General features: G+C 41.0%; 1 protein-coding gene across 5 annotated transcripts in view; it reads right to left on the bottom strand.

Annotated features, from left to right (window-relative positions):
* SLC44A2 (solute carrier family 44 member 2 (CTL2 blood group)) overlaps nt 1-18,064 on the bottom strand; it is a 237,509-nt gene that overhangs the window by 209,602 nt on the left and 9,843 nt on the right. For 2 of the 5 annotated variants that reach the window (XM_070741793.1, XM_070741791.1), the window contains exon 2: nt 4,415-4,482. The exons of the other annotated variants lie outside the window; for them this stretch is intronic. The gene's annotated coding sequence lies outside the window, so the exon portion shown is untranslated. The remainder of the gene's footprint in view (nt 1-4,414; nt 4,483-18,064) is intronic. 5 annotated transcript variants of the gene reach the window in all.

The following is an 18,064-nucleotide window of genomic DNA, read 5'->3' as shown; positions in this document are numbered from 1 at the left end:
TCTTTTTCTTTATGTCTGCCTTCTTTCCTACCTACCTCTATCTTCCTTCCTTCCTTCCTCACTCTTTCTTCTGCAGTAGAAAGTAACCTTCCCCAAGGCAAGTATCTTATGACAGCAGCTATGAGCATCTATCCTAGCGGCCAGTCAGATCCCAGTGTCGAAGTTCTCCGGGTCTTGTTAGCCAAGCAATGTCACCTGGCGAGGCCTAGGAGAAGGGCCTTTTCTGTGGCAGCTCCTGTCCTTTGAAATCAACTCCCCTCAGAGATTTGCACTGCCCCCACCCTCCCGGTCTTTTGAAAGGTTTTAAAAACACACCTCTGCCGGCAGGTCTGGGACCATTGAGCACTGACACCCTACTCCAAATGAATAATATGGAGATATATTATTGTTATTGTTATTGTTATTTATTAGATTTGTATGCCGCCCCTCTCCGAAGACTCAGGGTGGCTCACAACAATAATAAGCAGTCTACAAATCAAATATTTAAAAAACAATTTAAAAACCCTTATAGTAAAATAATCACACAATCCATTCAAACCATATACAAACCAAGATAGTTGGGGGATATGTCAGTTTCCCCATGCCTGGCTACAAATATGAGTTTTCAGTAACTCAGGATAGGCGAGGAGGGTGGGGGTAATTCTAATCTCCAGAGGGAGTTGATTGCAGAGGGCCAGGGGCACCACAGAAAAGGCTCTTCCCTTGGGTCCTGCCAGACGATATTGTTTAGTCGATGGGACCCGGAGAAGGCGGTCGCCTCGCCTGCCGCCCCGTTCTGCTTCCCTCCCTCCCTCCGCAGACCCAGGAAGGAAGGAAGGAAGGAAGGAAGGAAGGAAGGGAATGAGTGAGAGAGCGAGAACAAGAGAGAGAGCGATCCAAACCAACATCTCTCTGTGTGTGCCACCTGCTTGGTTGCAGCTGAGCAAGCAGAAGTAGGCCAGTGGCCACATGGGGGTTCCTGGTGGTACTGCCATCTTGAGGCTGATGTTGGGAAGTGGATGGCCTGGCTGCAGGAGTCCTGAAGTGCATGGCTACAGGGCACATGGGGCAGCTCCACCTCCTCCACCATCTGCCTCATCTGATTTTGTGGCAATGGCACTAGTGTGGCACTAGATTTTATGGCAATGGCACTCACCAGGCTATGAGATGGAGTGGGCAGGTCTTAACTAGGGCTAATATTTGAGGAAGGACTTATACAAGGTGGAGGCACAAAAATCAGGCTAGAGTTTATGTTCCAGGTAGGTCTTACTTTTGGGGAAATATGGTATGTTCTATTTTCAGTACTTTCTACCAAATACAGGTTGTCCTCAATTTATGATTGCAACTGAGCCCTGAATTAGAGTTGTAAGTAGGTTACCATATGACTGCATCAAATTTGATTACATTCTTGTGGTGTCGTCAAGAGAACACTGTAATCATCAAACAAATTCATTGTTCTTAACTGCTGCTCTGTTCATAAAAAGTCACATTTGTACTATTCGGTTCATATACGACCTGGACCAAAAAAGGTTTATTTTAGGTACTTAAATTTGGTCTTTTGGAAAACTTTTTTTTGCTGGGATACTAATTTGAACTTTTCTGAACACAATAAGAGTAGAATTGAGATGAAAAGATTAATGCTTATGTTTTTATTTTGCTCGCAAAAGCCAGCCCCTAGTGTTTTTGTGAAATATTTCCAATTTATAGATAGTTTAGCCTGCAAACTGCATACAATTTTGCTAATATTGGTGTTGGATTACTAGTTTGAACATTTCTGAACAAAATGAAATGAAAATTGAACTGAAAAAAGTGATTCCTATTTGTTTATTTTGCTCATAAAAGGGCCACCCCCCATTTTTTCAAGCATGTCACTTTATTAATTTTTCTAGGCCCCTAATTTCAAATATTTTCAATAACGTTGGCATTGAATTACCAGTTTGAACATTTCTGAACATAATGAAATGAAAATTGAACTGAAAACATTGAAGCTTATTTGTTTATTTTGCTCAGAAAAGACCCCCACCAGGCTGTTTTCAGTTTTTTCAGTTTATTTATTTATTTGTTTGTTTATTTATTTATTTATTAGATTTGTATGCCACCCCTCTCTGTAGACTCGGGGCAGCTTATATACAAATTATATATACAAATTATGGTGCTAATTTCAAAATTACATACTTGTTTTTAGTAAAATTGATTTTTTTCATAAAATTAGTTGTCTGGCCATCATGTACTTGCTTTTCAAAAGGATATTCCAAATATTTTCAGCCAAATCTATATAAAAAATTGAACATAATGGCACACAGCAAGACCGAGGGGTGGGGGCCCTTTGTGAGCAAAATAAACAAATAAGCATCATTTTTTTCAGCTCATTTCTATTTTTCTTATGATCAGTAATATTAAATTTAGTATATCAATACCTTACAGGGAATTTTTGGGGGAGATTTGTAGCCTAAAAAAAACCACTGAAAAAAATGCTCAAAACCATGGGGGGATTTTCTGAGCAAAATAAACAAATAAGCATCAATTTTCCAGTTCAATTTTCATATCATTATGTTTAGAAATGTTCAAACTAGTAATCCAATCCAAACAGTTTTCAAAAAAGTTGGAACTATCAGGCTATGGCAATGATTGAACACAGCTGAAATGTGGTGTTTTCTTTTCTGAGTGAAATAAAAATATAACTATCAATTTAAAACTTTAGGGAATATTTTTCTGATGATCAGCAGTGTTCAGTTTAGTAAATCAATGCCTAGGATATTAAAAAAGTTTCGGATTTGGAGCCTAAAAAAAAAGGTAAAGTGAAACTGATTGCACACAGCCAGCGGGGGAGGCCCTATTTCTGAGCAAAATAAACAAATAAGTATCAATTTTTCCAGTTCAATTTTTATATCATTATGTTCAGAAATGTTGAAGTTGAAACCGGCAGGATTTGGAGCCTTTTAAAAAAAAGTTAAGTGAAAATGATTGCACACAGCCATGGTGGGGGAGGCCTTATTTCTGAGCAAAAAAACCCAATAAGCATAACTTTTTCACTTCATTTCTATTTTTATTTTTTATTTTTTTTATTATTTTTCAAAAGACAAACATTACAAACACAACACATAACATAAAAAGGAGCTACATTCGCTCCACTCAAAATAGAAGTTTTGATAGTATAAAAAGGAAAAACTTATTATTGTTTAGATCAATTCAGAGAATTATAGAAAATACCTGTTACATTTCTCTATTTGTAAACAAATCTAGTAATATATTGAAATACTGTATATATATTTTCTAAAATCATTAATTAATTAAACATTTTTTTATTCAACCAGATATAAACCTTCTCCCAGATTTTATAGAATTCTGATTCTTCTTGATTATTTAACTACCTCCTTTGGGGGTTTCCATTTCTTTCCATTTTTGTGCAAAAATTATCCTGGCCACTACCAGAATATGAGTTATTAAAAAATAAATTTCTTTTTTATGTTTATAATTTGTAATACCTAGTAAAAAAAATTCTGGGGTTTTCTTTATTTCTTGTGAGGTGATTTCTCTAATCCATCTAATTTATTCCCGTAGAGTTTAGCTTTTTGGCAAATCCATCATTGATGATAATAAGAGCCAATTTCTTTTTTACATTTCAAACAATTTGCGGATGTATTTGGGAACATTTTTGAGAGTCTATTAGGGGGTAGATGCCATCTATAAAACATCTTAATCTGATTCTCTTTGAAGGAAACTGATTTCGTTATTTTTCAGTTATATGTCCATACTCTTTCCCATGTATCTAGATCTATTTCTTTTTCAAAATTCCTACACCAACTTATCATATTATCTTTTAAAATCAAACCAATAGTTTTTGAACTAATCAAATATTTATATGCTTTCCCAATACATTTTCCTTGATTTTTTTATTAGTAATTTCCCTAAAACATTATTCCCTTTTCTGAATATATACATTTTTACATCTTTTTGATATCTAGACTGAATCTGGGTATATTGCCACTGATCTATTATTACTCCAGCTTCCTGTAATTCTTGTCTAGTTTTCAATTTCATTTGCTCATCTAATAAATCCTTATATTTCCATAACTTACCTTCTTGTGATAAATTAGGGTGGCATATTAACTCAATTGGAGAAATCCATTCAGGAATTGTTAGAAAGTGATCTTTTTTTATATCAGTCCATACTTCCAGTAGCAACTTTCTAACTATATGTCTCTTAAAATATGAATGGGTGTTATACTTCTCATACCATACAAAAGCATGCCAACCTAACATTAAATCATGCCCCTCCAGATTCAATAATCTTCTATTTTCCAAAGTTAACCATTCTTTAATCCATGATAAGGCCGCAGCTTGGAAATCTAATTTCCAATTTGGTAGAGTGAGCCCACCTCTCTCTTTTATATCTTCTAATGCACTTAGTTTTATTCTAGCTTTTTTCTCTTACCATATGATTTTTTTGGTAATCTTTGTTAATTCTTTGAAAAAATTTCCTCCCGGATTAATTGGAATTACCTGGAATAAAAATAATACTTTAGGCAGGATATTCATCTTAATTGTCGAAATCCTTCTAAGTAGAGATAATTGTAGATTATTCCATATCTCTAAATCCCTTTTAATTTGACCTAACAGTTTGGTATAATTATCATTTTTTAAAGACATAGATTTCGCAGTAATCCATATACCTAGATACTTCACTTTCTTTGTTATTTTCATATTTGTCAAGTTTTCCAATTGTTTTATCTGTAATTCTGTCATATTTTTAATTAACAATTGCATCTTACTTTTGTTAATTTTTAAACCTGCTACACTCCCAAATTCTTCTATTTAATTTATTAAATTTAGTATTGAGGTCAGGGGATTTTCTATAATAAAAACAACATCATCAGCATATGCCTGGACTTTATAGGATTCTGTTTTAATCTCTAGTCCACTAATATTCTTATTTGCTCTTATTTTTATTAACAAAGTTTCCGGTGTCAAAACAAATAAGAGGGATGAGAGGGGGCAACCCTGTCTAACCCCTCTTTGTATTTCTACCTTTTCCGTTTGATCATTGTTTAATATAATTTTGGTTGATTGATTCGCATATATAGCATCAATTAAATTTATAAATTTAGTGCCAAATTTCATTTTATTGAATTGTAATTTCATATACAGTGATCCCCCGATCATTGCGAGGGTTCCCTTCCAGGACCCCCCGCAACGAGCGGGTTTTCGCGAAGTAGCGCTGCGGAAGTAAAAACACCATCTGCGCATGCGCAGATGGTGTTTTTACTTCCGCAGCGCTAGCGAGGAGCCGAAGATTGGGGGCGGCGCGGCTGTTTTAAAACGTCGCCGCCGGCATGGGGGGCTTGCCAGCACCCCCCGGACTCCCAACCAGGGGTTTGGGGGGCTGCTAGGAAGCCCCCCATGCCGGCGGCGACGTTTTAAAACAGCCGCGCGGCTTCCCAACTGAGTCCCGAAGACAAATGTCAAAGGCGAACTTCCGCGTTTGTCTTCAGGACTCATTGGGAAGTCGCGCGGCTGTTTTAAAACGTCGCCGCCGGCATGGGGGGCTTCCTAGCAGCCCCCCAAACCCGGGTTGGGGGTCCGGGGGGTGCTGGCAAGCCCCCCATGTTGGCGGCGACGTTTTAAAACAGCCGCGCCGCCCCCAATCTTCGGCTCCTCGCTAGCGGGCAGGCAGGCGGTGGACAAGCCGTTCGCTCGCGCTCGCTCTCGCCGCTTTCCAGCTGAGTCCTGAAGCGAATTCGCTTCAGGACTCAGCTGGGAAGCGGCGAGAATGAACGGCGTGGGCGGGCGATGCGCGAGCGGGCGGCGGACAAGCCGTTCGCTCGCGCTCGCTCTCGCCGCTTTCCAGCTGAGTCCTGAAGCGAATTCGCTTCAGGACTCAGCTGGGAAGCGGCGAGAATGAACGGTGTGGGCGGGCGATGCGCGAGCGGGCGGCAGACAAGCCGTTCGCTCGCGCTCGTTCTCGCCGCTTTCCAGCTGAGTCCTGAAGCGAATTCACTTCAGGACTCAGCTGGGAAGCGGCGAGAATGAACGGCGTGGGCGGGCGATGCGCGAGCGGGCGGCGGACAAGCCATTCGCTCACGCTCGCTCTCGCCGCTTTCCAGCTGAATCCTGAAGTGAATTCGCTTCAGGACTCAGCTGGGAAGCGGCGAGAATGAACGGCGTGGGCGGGCGATGCACGAGCGGGCGGTGGACAAGCCGTTCGCTCGCGCTCGCTCTCGCCGCTTTCCAGCTGAGTCCTGAAGCGAATTCGCTTCAGGACTCAGCTGGGAAGCGGCGAGAATGAACGGCGTGGGCGGGCGAAGGGCGGGCGGCAGCGAGGAGTTTGCGTGGGCGGTGGGGAAACTCCTTGCTGATGCCCGCCGCTCGCCCTCCCGCCAGCAAGAGGGGGAACACCTAGGGAAGCCGCCCAGCAGCTGATCTGCCCGGCGCCATCTACGCATGCGTGCCCATAGAAAAAAAGGGCGCGCATGCGCAGATGGTGTTTTTACTTCCGGGTTGCAAAATCGCAAATTAGCCCGTTCGCAATGATCGGGAACGCAATAACCGGGGGATCACTGTATGTCCAATCAAGGTTATCAAAGGCTTTCTTTGTGTACAAAAATACGAATGCCATTTGCTTTTCTGGATGATGTTCGTAAAATTTCAATGTATTAATATTTGCCCCCAAATTATTTTTTATCTGTCTGCCCAGCAAAAATCCATTCTGCTCTTCATGAATTATTTCATTTTTTAAAAAATTTAGTCTAAATGCATAAATGGAAACAAATATTTTATAATCTACGTTTAATAAAGATATGGGTCTGTAATTTTGTATTTTATCCTTCTCTGTTCCTGGCTTATGTATTAACATTATTAGAGCCTCTGACCATGTTCTGGGAATTTTACCGTCTGTGATAATCTTATTAAAAATCTCTAACATATTCACAGTGATTACATTACTATCTAGTTTATAAAATTCAACAGGAATAGCTTCTGGGCCTGTAGCTTTATTATTTTTTTTGATTTTTCAAAGTTTGTTGTAATTCTGCCATAGTAAATGGAGCATTAAGCCGTTTAGGTTGTTCTTCTAATAGTGGTGGTAAATCTATGGAGTTTAAGTATTCGGAAATATTTTCTTCTTTTATTTCTTCTTTTTGATATAAATGTTTATAAAATTCCACCATTATATCTTTCTTTTCGTCTATATCTTAGTGCTCCATTACTATCTTTCAATTTCTTTATCATTTTAGATTCTCTATGTTTTCTCGATTTAAAAGCTAACCATCATCCTGGTTTATTTGCATGTTCAAAATATTCCTGTTTTGCTCTTTTAATTTTTTCAGCTATTTGTTCTTGTTCAATCAGATTTATTTTATGTTTTAATAAATCCATTTCCCTTTTTACGTTATTATCATGTGGGTCTCTTTGTAATACTGTTTCTAAATCTCTTAATTCTTTCTCTAATTGTTGGTATTGTTTCTTTTTTTCCTTATTTTTTCTTGCAGGATAAGAAATTGTTAGACCCTGAATATAAGCCTTGGCTGTATCCCATAAATTTTGTGGGGTTGTTTTGGAATTTTTATTAATTCTAAAAATAAATTCTAATTCTCTTTCCATCCATTCTACATACATACATACATACATACTTATTTATTTATTCAATTTTTATGCCGCCCTTCTCCTTAGACTCAGGGCGGCTTACAACATGTTAGCAACAGCACTTTTTTAACTAGAGCTAGGCTATTGCCCCCACAAGGATGGAAGGCTGAGTCAACCTTGAGCCGGTGATGAGATTTGAACCGCTGACCTTCAGATCTACAAGTCAGCTTCAGTGGCCTGCAGTACAGCACTCTATCTGCTGTGCCACCCCGGCTCATATTAGAAACATAGAAACATAGAAGACTGACGGCAGAAAAAGACCCCATGGTCCATCTAGTCTGCCCTTTTACTATTTCCTGTATTTTATCTTACAATGGATATATGTTTATCCCAGGCATGTTTAAATTCGGTTACTGTGGATTTACCAACCACGTCTGCTGGAAGTTTGTTCCAAGGATCTACTACTCTTTCAGTAAAATAATATTTTCTCATGTTGCCTTTGATCTTTCCCCCACCTAACTTCAGATTGTGTCCCCTTGTTCTTATGTTCACTTTCCTATTGAGGATCTCTTAAAATATTCCTATTCATTTGCCATTTAATTTGTTTCTTATTTCCTTTCCAGGAGATTACTAGCAGATTGTGGTCTGCCCAACTGTTTATTTCTATCTTGATATCTTTAATATATTCAGAAGTATGTGTGGGCCCAGGCCATATCTATCCTTGTCCAAATTTTATGTGGATTTGAATTAAAAGTGTACTGTTTAGTTAATGGGTGGCGCTCACTGTCTTTCAATAATAATTCTGAACTCATTTTCCAAAATGTCATTGGCAAAATTGTCTTTTTCTTATCTTTCTTTTTGCCCGAATGATCCATTAAACTATTAGGAATTGCATTAAAGTCATCCACTATAATCATATTCTCAATAGCCAATTCGTTAATTTTAGCATGTAATTTTTTATAAAATTCTTTCTGATTTTCATTCAATGCATAGATGGATACAATGACGAGAGGTTCCAATTCTAATTTCAGTTGTATAATTAAAATTCTACCATCCTGGTCACTATATAATTGTTTTGTATCTATTGTTTCATCTATATATATTGCAATACCTCTTTTCTTCTGATCGGCTAAGCTGGTAAAAATTTTCCCTAATTTCAGATGATATAGAAGTTTTCTATTAGATTTTTTGATATGCACTTCTTGCAATATGATTATTTGCACTCTTTGTTATTGCCTCATCAAATCCTCTGCTGATTATACTGCTGCGGTCCTCAAATTCTTCCATTTTCTGTTCTACTTTCTCCACTTTGCCTTCTACTGTTTTAATTCTTTGATCATTCTCTTTTAAAGTTTGTTGTATATCGTCAATTTTTACATCCATTTCTTTCATTCTTTCTTTCATTTCTCCCGTATCAACTTTTAAGTCTCCCATTTCAGCTTTCAAATCTTCATGTTGCTGTCTTGCTTCTGCTGTATTGGTATCAATAGAAATCTGTGTTTTCTGCATAAAATCATGTATAACAGACAGTGTATCTTGAATAGTTTGGAGAAATGGTTGTGGTAATGCTTTTTCCTTCTTCTCTTTCTCTTTCGTTAACATACTTGTTATTGTCTTTTGTTGAGATGGAGATGCGGTGGGAGACTCTTGTGAGGCCAGAGATGGAGTCGAAGTCTGTCTTTTTGAAATTATTGTAATAGTGGATATATTCGACATCTTCAATGAGTCCCTGAACTTCCTTTGGCCTATAGTAAAATGAAAACTTTTCCAAAATGACATCCACTTGATGACTACAAACTTTTAAAATTTTCTTATGCTTACTTACTATTAAACACCTAATTAACGATCAAAACCTTATTAATATATACTTATTTTATACTTAATTAATAATATACTTATTATGTACCTATTTAATAATATAAAAATTATATAGTGTAAAACATGATTATACTAATCTCAAAATATGCAATTTACTTAGTTAAAAGAAAAATTAAACAGTTAATAAGTTTTCAAAAACAATAATCAAAATCTTGTAAATATAAGTAAATATAGATATCACACACTTAAACAATTAATCAAACTTAATCTACTTAATCAACTTAATCAAATCAAATAAAAATGGTAGTAAAAAGAAAAATATAATGCAACCCACAGCAATATAAAAAGAGAGAAAACTTATTATGAGTTGAGGGGAGGGAGGGAGGGAGGAAAAAGAAATTAGCAATTCATTCTTTTCTCAATATTATACCAAGAAAAACAAAAACTAAAACTAAAAAAATACAAGAATAAGGAAATTATGAAGAAATAACAACTTAATATACTCAAACTGTGTTTCCTGTCCAATCCATTTTAGATCTGACAATGTCAGTTCAGTCCTTCTTTTCTTTTTCATCCTTTATTTTCTTCCTTTCTTTAATCCTTAAATCTCAAATTAATTCCAGTAAATGAGCAATGAGTCAAAGTCTCCCACTGATGAAAGTAAAAATCTTCAATTGTATTTGTAATCCAATAGGAAAGTTCTGTCTAATTCAGTCTAATATTTATTCTAGTAATCCAATAGTCATATTTTCATATAGTCCAATATAATCCAAATACGATTCAATCACTCTCAAATTAATCCTCGGTCTTCACTGATTACTCCCAAAGCATAAATCCGATTGCAATGTCCAATTTAATTCTCCAAAAAATCCAATTGCAATGTCCAATTTAATTCTCTATAAAATCAATATATTCCAGATACGATTCAGTCTTTCTCAATTTAATTCTCTGCCGTGTGGTCTTCACTTATTACTCCAAAAACATAAATTCAATTGCAATATCCAATTTAATTCATCATATAATCAATTATCATAATCAAATCCATTGTTCCACTTTTATTATTTTAGCCCCTCATTGTCATTGTATTTCACGTTACAACTTCTTTCACACTGTCTCTTTAAGGCCAAAAAGATTTAAACTGCGTATGTTCCGAGAAAAGAAAAACAACCAATCAAAATTTTCTTTGGTTTAGTTCATAGAAATTCAAATCCTAATCCCCTATATCTTGAATATAATATATTCTTAGTTCTTTCCAGGGTTAGGATTATCAGGAAAAAACTTAATGCAGTTATATAACTCCTTTGTTCTCACAGTGTGATCACGAGGAATCAAGTTCTGGTTAATAACTTTCCACTCGTGCTGGCTTTAAACTCTAACAACTTTTGTATTCACCTTATTTTCAAACTGACTTTCATTGAACAAAATCTTGTGAAAACTGAGATCTTTACTTTTTCCCTTATTCTTTTACCTTGTCTTCTTCTCTGTTGATCTTCTTCAATTGACTTCTTTTTAAAATGTTTTCCCTTCCTTCTGCATGGTCGCGCTGCTATGGCCGGCTGCCTGCCATGGCTGGAGTCTGGTTCTTCTTTGCTGGAGCTGCGGGGCAAGCCCTCCTCTTTGGGGCAGTGGCGATCTGCCCCTCGGGATCCAGAAGACCCCCTGTTCTGGGATCAGACCCTCCAAGTCTGATCGGACCACAGATAGTGGCCTCCAGAAAGAAAATAGGAGGCTCGGGGACGGAGCTCTGTCCCCAGCCTCCAGTCACAGCGCCACCGCCACCTGGAAGTCTCATTTCTATTTTTCTAATGATCAGGGATGTTCAAAACAGTGATCCAACACAAACAGGTAAAAAAAAATTGAACTGGCAGCCTGAGCTAGATAAAAATGAACAAAATTGCACAAAAGCGCTAGGGGCGGCCTTTTGCGAGCAAAATAAAAATATAAGCATTAATTTTTTCATCTCAATTTTACTTTCATTCTGTTCAGAAAAGTTCAAATTAGTTTCCCGTCGAAAAAAGTTTTCAAAAAAATAGGATTCAAGTACCTGTAATCAACCATTATCGGACTGAGTCGCATACAACCCGGCAGTACAAGTGTGACTTTTTTTTGCACAGCAAAAACTAACCCCCCCCAAAAAAAAATTCTCAAAGAAAGTACCCCTCATATGATATAATGTCATGAAATTTCAAGTTCCAGATATGCAGGGAAAATTTTTACAGGGTCTCAAACTTCAGGTCACATTCGACCCAAACAGAACACCAGGGTTGGGCATCCCTCCCCCCGAAACTGGAAATAAATGCTGGTTTCTGGCAAAAATTAATTTAATAATTAATAAATAATAATAATAATAATAATAATAATAATTTATTAGATTTGTATGCCACCGCTCTCCGAAGACTTGGGGCGGCTCACAACAACGATAAAAACAATATTATAATGGCACAAATCTACTATTAAAAAACTAAAAACCCTATCATAATTAAAAACCAAACAGCACATACATACCAAACATAAATTATAATAAGCCTGGGGGAAAGATGTCTCAAATCCCCCATGCCTGGCGGTATAGATGGGTCTTAAGTAGTTTACGGAAGACAAGGAGGGTGGGAGCAGTTCTAATCTCTGGGGGGAGTTGATTCCAGAGGGCCGGGGCCGCCACAGAGAAGGCTCTTCCCCTGGGGCCCGCCAGACGACATTGTTTAGTCGACGGGACCTGGAGAAGGCCAACTCTGTGGGACCTTATCGGCTGCTGGGATTTGTGCGGTAGCAGGCGGTTCCAGAAGTACTCTGGTCCAATGCCACGTAGGGCTTTAAAGGTCATGACCAACACTTTTAATTGTGACCGGAAACTGATTGGCAGCCAATGCAGGCCACGGAGTGTTGTAGATACGTAGGCGAATCTGGGAAGCCCCACGATGGCTCTCACGGCCGCGTTCTGCACGATCTGGAGTTTCTGAACACTTTTCAAAGGTAGCCCCATGTAGAGAGTGTTGCAGTAATCGAACCTTGAGGTGATAAGGGCATGAGTGACTGTGAGCAATGACTCCCTGTCAAAATAGGGCTGCAACTGGTGCACCAGGTGAACCTGGGCAAGCGCCCTCCTCGCCACAGCCGAAAGATGATGTTCCAATGTCAGCTGTGGATCGAGGAGGACGCCCAAGTTGCGCACCCTCTCTGAGGGGGTCAATAGTTCCCCCCCCCAGGGTAATGGACAGACAGATGGAATTGTCCTTGGGAGGCAAGACCCACAGCCACTCCGTCTTGTCTGGGTTGAGTTTGAATTTGTTGACACCCATCCAGTCCCCAACAGCCTCCAGGCACCGGCACATCACTTCCACTGCTTTGTTGACTGGACATGGGGTGGAGATGTACAACTGGGTATCATCCGCATATTGATGATACCTCACCCCATGTCCTTGGATGATCTCACCCAGCGGTTTCATGTAGATATTAAATAGCAGGGGGGAGAGGACCGACCCCTGAGGCACCCCAAAAGGGAGAGACCTAGAGGTTGACCTCTGACCCCCCATGTGGCCATATGATTGCAGGACATTGCAAAGGGTTGTAAATGAAAGCCAGCTGCTGAGAACCCAAAATGTGATCACATGACAGCAGAGGGGACATCAGAACAGAATGGTACAGATCTGCAAACATCTAGAACAGTGGTTCTCAACCTTTCTAATGCCGCGACCCCTTAATATTTTTCCTCATATTGTGGTGACCCCAACCAAAAGTCTAGTGCCAATTTTCCCAACAGAGCTGATTGGCAGGAAGGTCAGAGGGACACTCCCACTGTAAATGCCTGATTGGTCGGATTGTAAAAATATGTTCCAAGGCACAAGAATAAAAACTTTAGTTCCTAACACCATGGGAAATTTGTCTTTTCCCATGATCTTAGGTGACCCCTGTGAAATGGTTATTCGACCCCCAAAGGGCTCCCGACCCCCAGATTGAGAACCACTGATAGAGAAGCAAGCAAATTTATAACCAAGAGCCAATATAATTACATGGGTTTGCCAAAACAGATCATGACAAACAAATCTAATTTTATTCTTTGACAAAATGACTAAATTTGTGAACCAATGAAATGCAGTAAAATAGTGTTTTTAGATTTCAGTAAGGCATTTGACACAGTAGACTATAACCTACTAAATAAACTTCAAAAATATGAGATAGAAAGCATCACCATTCAATGTGCAATCTTAATGGAACTACATCAACAAGCAGAGAAGCAGTGGGCTACCGCAGGATTCCATTTTAGGCCTAGCACTCTTCAACTTTTGTGGAATAAAAGTGGAACTCATCAGATCTTCAGATGAAACCAAGCTGACTGGAATAGCCAATATCCCAAAAGATAGGCTCAAGAACCAAGTGGATCTCAACAAAGTTTTACACTGGATCCTATCTAAAATGAATTTTAAATCCCACAGACCACTATTATGAATTTTTTAAAAAGATAAATACATTTGTAAAGTAATGATCAGAGAAAGCAACTGTGCACCCTTTTGCGAACTATTACAATGAGAATGGAGAAATAAAGTACAAATGTGTATTTATGATATCTGAGTGCTTCAATAGCTGTTCAATTGTCCCCCCAAAAAATGATTTTAGTGATAAAAATGGACATCCTACCAAGTTTGAGCAAGATCTACTACTTCTCAGATGGCTCTTCTGCACAGTATAAAAACAGGAAAAATTTTATAAATGTATGCCATCACAAGAAAGATTTGGGAGTGGAAGCTGAATGGCACTTTTTTGCCATTGTTCATGGCAAAAATGTATGTGACGGTTTAGGAGGCACTGTGAAACGCCTTGCAGCTTCAGCTAGCATCCAGAGCCCATATTCAGACCAAATCTTAACAGCCATGCAACTTTTCAAAGAGTGAGAAAAATATTCTTACCATTAAGTTCATGTATTGTACAAACCAGGACTACAAAGAGGAGGAGAGTTCCTTAAAACATTGGTTACAGGAAGCAGAACCCATCAAAGGGACTCAGCAATACCCCACTTTCATTCAGAATAGAAATAGAAACAGAAATAAAAACAAGGATTTTTTCATTCAGCAATGACAGTGAAGTCCATGAAATGGTAGAAGGCGGCACAAGATTGGAAATGGATGACATAACTGGTAATGCGACCTGTGAATATGATCAACGCTGGTGGCTGGATACTGTAATCTCCAAAGATTGTGGAAATGAAGAAGTAGAATGGACTTTTTAGATTAGATTAGATTTATTGGATTTATATCCCGCTCCTCTCCGTAGACTCGGGGCAGCTCAAAACAATGGTAAGAAACAATACATAGTAACAAATCTAATATTTAGCAATCTAAATTACAGTTTTAGGTTAAAAAATCCGAAAGAAACCCCAATATAGTAGTCCCTCACCTATCGCTGGTGTTACGTTCCAGACCTGGCCGCGATAGGTGAAATCCGCGATGGGGAATTTATCGACTGATAGTACTTATTTAAGTATTTATATTGTAATTGTTTGGTAAGTTTTCATTGTTTTAAGTGTTTATAAACCCTTCCCACACAGTATTTATTTTAGATACAGTATTTAAATACAGTATTTACAATTTTAGATATATATATATTTTAAAAAAACCTGCCGATCGAGTTCGGCGGGCTGTTTAAATCTGCCGATTAACTTCCTCAGAAACCCGCGATGAAGTGAAGCCGCAGTAGGTGAAGCGCGGTATAGCGAGGGACTACTGTATATAAAAAGGAAGTGCACAATCGAATCATGCATAGAAACTACCTGGGCAAGGGGAGATGTTTCAATTCCCCCATGCCTGATGGCAGAGGTGGGTTTTAAGGAGTTTCCGAAAGGCAAGGAGGGTGGGGGCAATCCTAATCTCTGGGGGGAGCTGGTTCCAGAGGGTTGGGGCCGCCACAGAGAAGGCTCATCCCCTGGGTCCCGCCAAATGACATTGTTTAGTCGACGGGACCCGGAGAAGGCCCACTCTGTGGGACCTAACCGGTCGCTGGGATTCGTGCGGCAGAAGGCAGTCCTGGAGATATTCTGATCCGATGCCATGTAGGGCTTTATAGGTCATAACCAACACTTTGAATTGTGAGTGGAAACTGATCAGCAACCAGTGCAGACTGCGGAGTGTTGGAGTAACATGGGCATATTTAGAGAAGCCCTTGATTGCTCTCGCAGCTGCATTCTGCATGATCTGACGTTTCCGAACATTCTTCAGAGGTAGCCCCATGTAGAGAGCATTACAGTAGTCGAACCTCGAGGTGATGAGGGCATGAGTGACTGTGAGCAGTGACTCACGATCCCGATAGGGTCGCAACTGGTGCACCAGGCAAACCTGGGCAAACGCCCCCCTCGCCACAGCTGAAAGATGTTTCTCTAATGTGAGCTGTGGATCGAGGAGGATGCCCAAGTTGCGAACCCTCTCTGAGGTGGTCACTACTTCCCCCCCCCCAGGGTAATGGAAGGACAGATGGAGTTGTCCTTGGGAGGCAAAACCCACAGCCACTCCGTCTTATCCGGGTTGAGTTTGAGTCTGTTGACACCCATTCAGGCCCCAACAGCCTCCAGGCACCGGCACATCACTTCCACTGCTTCATTGACTGGACATGGGGTGGAGATGTACAGCTGGGTATCATCAGCGTACTGGTGATACCTCACCCCATGTCCTTGGATGATCTCCCCCAGCGGTTTCATGTAGATATTGAATAGCAGGGGGGAGAGGACTGACCCCTGAGGCACCCCACAAGGGAGAGACCTCGAGGTCGACCTCTGACCCCCCACTAACACTGACTGCGACTGGCCAGAGAGGTAGGAGGAGAACCACTGAAGAACAGTGCCTCCCACTCCCAAACCCTCCAGCCGGCACAGAAGGATACCATGGTCGATGGTATCAAAAGCCGCTGAGAGGTCAAGAAGCACCAGGACAGAGGATAAACCCTTGTCCCGGGCCCGCCAAAGATCATCCATCAACATGACCAAAGCAGTTTCTGTGCGGTAACCGGGTCTGAAACCTGACTCCTGAGGACTTTGATAATCGGCTTCTTCCAAGGACCGCTGGAGCTGGAGCACCACCACCTTCTCAACAACCTTCCCCATAAAGGGAAGGTTGGAGACTGGACAATAGTTATTAAGTACGGCTGGGTCCAGGGAAGGCTTCTTGAGGAGGTGGTGCACAAGTGCCTCCTTGTACAGAGCCAGGAAGGACCCCCTCCCCAAAGAAGCATTGATAATCTCCTGGACCCAGCTCCGCGTCACCTCCCTGCTGGCCGAGACCAGCCAGGAGGGACACGGATCCAGTAGGCAGGTGGCGGAACTCACAGCTCCAATGGCCTTGTCCACTTCATCAGGTGTCACCAGATCAAACTCTTCCCAGACCGGTGGACAAGTACGGGCCCCAGTCACCTCGACTGACTCATGGTCAGTCGACTCTGCTATCCAATCGGAATCGAGGTCCGCCCGGATCCGAGCGATTTTATCAGCGAAAAATGTATTTAAGTCCTCAGCATTACTCTGCAAGGGCTCTCCAACTTCCCCCTGATTAAGAAGGGAGCGGGTCACCCGAAACAGAGCGGCCAGGCGAGATTCCGCTGATGCAATCAATGCAGCATGATACGCGCATCTTGCTGCCTTGAGCACCACTTTGTAAGTCTTAATAAAAGCTCTTACAAGTGTTCGATCGGATTCAGACTTACTCTTCCTACATCGCTCCTCCAGACATCTCTTCTGGCGTTTCAACTCCCGGAGCTCCTCAATGAAACATGGAGCTCTACGGGGTCTTGTGCTGCGGAGAGGTCACAATGGTGCAATCTGATCAAGAGCCTCCGCTGCAGCCTTGTTCCAGGCCTCAGCAAGAGACTCTGCCGAACTGTGGACAAGTGTATCTGGGATAACCCCAAGCGCCCTCTGAAAACCCTCTGGATCCATCAGACATCTGGGGCAGAACCTCCCACTCGGTTCTGCCTCCCTGTGGGGAAGGATTGGAGCCAGGAAGTTAAGCCGCAGTAGAAAATGATCTGACCATGACAAAGACAACACTTCTAAGCCCCTTAGTCTCGGATCATTACTCAGTTGCTCAGAGAGGAATACCATGTCGGGTGCGTGCTCCCCCTCATGAGTTGGACCCTGTACTACTTGAGTCAGGTCCATGGCTGTCATGGTGGCCATGAATTCCTGTGCTAGTCCAGAGGTTTCAGCAAGCGACAATAGGTTAAAGTCCCTCAAGACAATAAGTCTGGGGAATCCCACCGCCAGCCCGGCTACCTCCTCAAGCAGCACGGGCAGGGTTGTTGACACGCAGCTGGGAGGCAGGTACGTGAATAACAAGCCCACCTGAACCCCTAAGTCCAACTTCACCAGGAGGGACTCGCAACCCGCAATCTCTGGAGCAACGATCCTACGCAGGCAAAAGCTCTCCCTGGCTATAATAGCCACTATTCCCCCCCCCTTCCCTGGGGTCGAGGCTTATGCCATACCCAAAACCCAGCTGGGCAAATTTCAGAGAGAGGAACTCCTCCCTCCGGGCCCAGCCAGGTCTCAGTCACACAAGCCAGGTCGGCCTCCTCATCCAGGATCAAGTCCCGGATGAGGAGAGCTTTATTTACCACTGACCTGGCATTGAGTAGCAGCAGCCTGAGTCCAGGGCCAGAATTACACTCATCACCAGTATCTTGGGTTGAGCTCATGGAGCCGGAAGCTACT

The sequence above is a fragment of the Erythrolamprus reginae genome, chromosome 2 (assembly GCF_031021105.1).
Source record: "Erythrolamprus reginae isolate rEryReg1 chromosome 2, rEryReg1.hap1, whole genome shotgun sequence".
In the NCBI taxonomy this organism is placed as follows: domain Eukaryota; kingdom Metazoa; phylum Chordata; class Lepidosauria; order Squamata; family Dipsadidae; genus Erythrolamprus; species Erythrolamprus reginae.
The sequence above is the reverse complement of the archived record's forward strand: the minus strand, read 5'-3'. Positions and strand labels throughout refer to the sequence as shown.